General features: G+C 50.8%; 1 long non-coding RNA gene across 1 annotated transcript; it reads left to right on the forward strand.

Annotated features, from left to right (window-relative positions):
- The first annotated feature begins 298 nt into the window (after nt 1–298).
- On the forward strand, nt 299–4,240 carry LOC119233491 (uncharacterized). The gene is made up of 4 exons (XR_005122410.2): nt 299–553; nt 1,255–1,897; nt 3,240–3,300; nt 3,962–4,240. It is a non-coding gene; the product is annotated as an uncharacterized LOC119233491 (long non-coding RNA).
- Nucleotides 4,241–4,638: the final 398 nt, after the last annotated feature.

The following is a 4,638-nucleotide window of genomic DNA, read 5'->3' on the forward strand; positions in this document are numbered from 1 at the left end:
GTTGCCGCCACGCGCAGGCCGGCCACGTGACCGCCTCCCTTCGCCGTGATTGGCTGGCCCTGGTTGCCGGGCGACGGGGAAGCGTCGGGGAGCTCTGGGAACACGGAACCGAGAGGAGTCGAGTTGCCCGAGGGCGTCTCGGTGGGCGGGAGGGGCGGGCGCACCGGTCGGTTTCCGCAGACGCTGTGCCCGGGCCAGGGCTGCCCTGGAGAAGAGAAACGGCCTGTCCGCCTCCCGGGGCTCTGCCTGGGGGAGGGGTCTGGGGGTGCGCGTCCAGGTCGGGGTGTGGGTCAGAGCCTGCGTGGGGTGTGGGGTGGGGCACTCGCCAGGCTCGCCCTTTAGGTGCTAATGTAAACGCCACCCGTTGCTGCTGGTTTCCACGAGTGTTTCCCAAATGCCGGAACACATGACAGAGCTCCGAGCAGATGCTGGAAAGCGCTTCGATATTGCTAAGTCAAGCGTCTGCTCATTTTCTAAGGCGGCATTTTATAATCGGATGAAGCGTTCTCTTTCCTGAAGTAGGTAAAACCACCTGTCATCTGCAATACCTACTGTAAGTGGTTTTTAAGTACAAAACAGTAACATTTCTTGAGAGTCAGCCGCTCCTCCAACTACTTGTTCTCTTTCTATACACTAAGTGTCAGCCACAAACTCCAGGAGGGCACCAGAGAAGTAAAATATGATTGTTTGAACTCAAAGAGTTGTAATTCAGGGTGCACTGATTCAGATAGAAACCTAAAATATGCCCCAAAGAGGAGTAAATGTCAGGGTAGTTTTAGAGAAGGGGGGAAAGGTGGGGGCAATGGGGTGAGGTCATGGTGAAACAAGGTCAGGTTGGAGGGGCCCCTGGTAAAATGGGCAGTGCCTGGGTCACAAGGTGAAGTGATCAGACACGAGATCTCTACCCCAGTCCTTTCAAGGAGGATATTATTCTTGCTGGCTTGTCAGACAGTTGGGCCTTTGGCCCAGCCCACGTAAGCAAATTCCTCTGGAAATGGCTCCATTTTTAAACAACCCCACTTATGTTAACTTATTGCATAAGTATTCTCATGCTATGAAATAAGAAGCCCTGCACTAAAGTAAGGAAACTGGTGCTTAGAGGGTATCTGGCTGCTTAATGCTCACGTGGTTACCAGGCAAAATTTAGGTTAGAACTGAACTGAAACAGGTTAGATTTGAACCTGAGCGATTAACCATGAGATTATATTTTCTTGGTGGAAATAAGATTTATCTGAAGTTATCTTGTTCTTTCAGGGTATTATGTTCTAACAGCCAGGGTCTGGGGAGAGGCAGCACCCGGAGGCTCAGTGCCACAGGTGGGGACTCAAAGGAACCTGGGCACTAGAAACAAAACTGACACTTTGAAGCTGCAGTTTCATTTCCTACATCACATTACATGTTCAGTTTGCAAGTAACTGTGCCTGTTCCGGAAGCCATCGTCTCCGTGAAGGACAGGGCTGTCCAGGAGCCTGGAGAAGGACGTGGGAACCTCTAGTTCACATGCCCTAGGGAGACTTAGGTTCAAGCAAACTTGGGAAACAGCGCTAAGCCACCCCCAGTTCTGTGCCTGCAGGCACCAGCCATGGCCCCACCAGATGGCCCATCCCCCCACCTGGCTTAGAACCTGGCATAGAGACCTCGCATCTTCGCAGCCCTGGGCAAATCCAGCTTTCCAAGCCATCTTATTTCCTCGTGAATTCAGAGAGTGTGCCAAACACACACTGCTTGGAATCCAAGGGGTTAATGAGCATAGATGACTTGGCAGTGAGACCTCACTGCTTATGGCTCCCCCATGCACAAGGCTCTGCCCCGTGGAGTGCTCGCATCCGAATACTACACTTCAGGACCTGATTCAAATAGAACCTGCCAAGAAGCATTCCCAGACTCTTCCTGCTTAGTAAGAATTCTTTCCATTCTTTTTTTCAAAAATTTATTTTAGTTATTTAGGCATATAAGAACTGGGGTGCAGGCCAGAGATGCAGGGGGTGAGAGGGTTCACCAGAGACAGAGTGGGGAGCAGAACAGGCGGATCCACTGAAACCCACTGCTGAGGGGAGCAGTGGGGAGACAGGAGAGGTCTGCTGAGCCAAGTGGGTCAGCTCCCTGGCGGGGGATTTAACTTGATGGGGGAAAGGATGTCCTGAGCAAACTCCATACAGGCTTTGTGGACCCCACCCCCAAGACACTGGGAACTACAAATCCCGTGATCACCAAAGGGAGGGTTGTGAGGACCTGAGGGCGGAGTTAGGCAACTAGGCTCTCTCAGTTTGGGTATTTAACTGGCCATTTTGGGGGGCGGGGTGTCACTGGCTTGGCCAGGAGGTGTGCTAGGTTTTTGCCAGCTGGGAGGGTCATTGGGATTCCAGGTCAGCAGAACCGGCAGGACGCATTAACGCACTTAATCTCCCTCTTTTTCCCCCTGAGTTATTCATTTCCCCAGTTCTTCCCTTGTAAATAAACCTTTTATCAACCTTTTGTGTGTGTCTGCAGTTTAGCGTTCATAAGTCCCCTTTAAGCACGCGGATGAGGACCCACAGTCAGGCAACCCCATTTTATATCAGGGTTTGCCCTGTAACACAGTCAGGCCAAATGGCTGGTGATAGCTTGATGATGCTGAGACTTAACCCCTGTGCCACCAGGGAGGCCCTCTTCTTTGCACTCTTATCTCATGAAGTTCTAATATCAGTCTCTCTAGTATCCAAATTATTTATGAAGATATCTGTCTCTGCCAGCCAGTGACAAGCTCCTCCAAGGCAAGCCTAGGTACCCCCCCAATCCTTCACCATCTACACAACTGAACCTGAGCAAGAAAAGCCACACACAAACCTGCCTGTCATCGATGAAATGTTCCATCCCACCAGCCAGTTCTTTGTTGTCATCTTCCTTGGCTAATTTATTTCTATTTGTTAGTTTAATGAACCATCTTAACTCCCTCTCCCCGCACCCAAAGTTACCACTTTACTTGGCCTTTCACAAAAGAGGACCCAACTGCAAGCATTTTAGGTCATTAGTTCAATTTTTAGGATGTAGCATCAGCCAGTCAGATTTCGAACTTTATCTTTCATTTTCATGCTAATATTTAATAATATTTAACAACCTTACATGTATGGGGAGAATGAAGAAAGGAAAAGGTAAGATACCATTTCAGGGCATATAGAAGAATGCTCTGTCTCACAATTAGCGATTTCTGGAAGACATAAAAGACTTAAACTGAGGTGGTTCTCATTTTATTTCCATAGATTACCATCTCTGCTGGCAAACAACACAATCCCGACAGAAAATGCACCAGATAAGGAGGCAGTTAAGTATTTAGTATCCTCAGCCGGCCAGAGGGCTCTGTCCCTAGCAGTGGTAACAGAAGCCGGCAGAGGACACCTGAGCAGGGAGGGCATGGCCACTGACAATGTTAAACTGCAAGGCCAAACTTCATGTAGGAGTGCCCTGTCAGGAGCTGTAACTGTAACCATGGAAATAATTTGTGAATGATGTGGTAAACGAATGGCCACCGTCATTTTTAAAATCACAAATAAGTCATTTGCAGAACAGCACAATAGCATTTTAAGAATTGAGACCATGATGTGGAATGTTTAAAAAATTGGCATGGAGGGGCCTCCCCTGGTGGCGCAGCGGTTGAACACTGGGTTGCAAAGCTGCCCGCAGCCTCTGCAGCGCCGGTTTGATCCCCGGCCACCAGGCACGGGTCCCACATGGCACGCAGATCTCTCCTGCTGCCCGCTGCTCCCCTCAGCAGTGTACTTTGTCAGTTTGCCTGTTCTGCTCTCCGCTCTGGCTCTGGTGAATTCTCTCACCCTCCCGCGCTTCTGACTGTACCCAGTGCTTGTATAAATAAATAAATAAATCTTTAAAAAAAAAAAATTGGCATGGAGCCATAACGTATAAGAACAATTTGTTTATGGACTAACATCTAACCCGCCTCTATGAAATTCGACCTTGTCCTCAGGCCACCGGCTCTTCACGTGAGTAACACTGGGGCGCAGACGAGAACCGCAAGGAAGAGGAAGCGTGACCGCGCGTGAAATTCAACCCAAGCCCTAGTTGGTTCTCTCCTGCTTGTCGAGGGCCACCGGGGAGAGGGACAGACAGGCCCGACTGTCAAGGAGCATCCGGTGCCTCATGAGAATCACAGCGTCCGCGCCACGGTCATCTGACAACGACACGAGAATGCTGGGGGTCTGAGCACCAGGTGTGCCCCTCAGAGCAGCGGGCTCCCCCTACTCCTGCAGTGAGTGAGGAGGGAGCCACGTCTCCCTGTGGACAGCAGACACCCGCCTCCGCCCTGCTCTTCCAAGGAGAGGGCGCCAAGCCAAGCCTTTGCCTGTAGGCCTGGGCGGCTGAGAGAGGCTGCACTTCCATGATTGTAGTAGTCACTGGCAGAGCTCACAGGGCATTCCGTTCATCAGGAATACGCCCTCAGGGTGTTGTTTAGCCCCAAGGTCTGGAAGGTGAGACTAGTTCTTATATTTTGCTGTTGACCAAAATAAGGACTCCAGGCCATCAAGCATTCTCAGGGTGCCTCCTGGCCGAGCTGGCCTGGGGCAGCGGCGCCCTCAGGAGAGCCAAGTCTCCTTACGGGTTTCCCCAGAGGCGTGGGACTAGCTCTTTTTGTGTGTTTTAATT

This window comes from Talpa occidentalis, unplaced genomic scaffold, assembly GCF_014898055.3.
Source record: "Talpa occidentalis isolate TD23 unplaced genomic scaffold, MPIMG_talOcc4v2.1 talOcc4.8, whole genome shotgun sequence".
NCBI classification, from domain to species: Eukaryota; Metazoa; Chordata; class Mammalia; order Eulipotyphla; family Talpidae; genus Talpa; species Talpa occidentalis.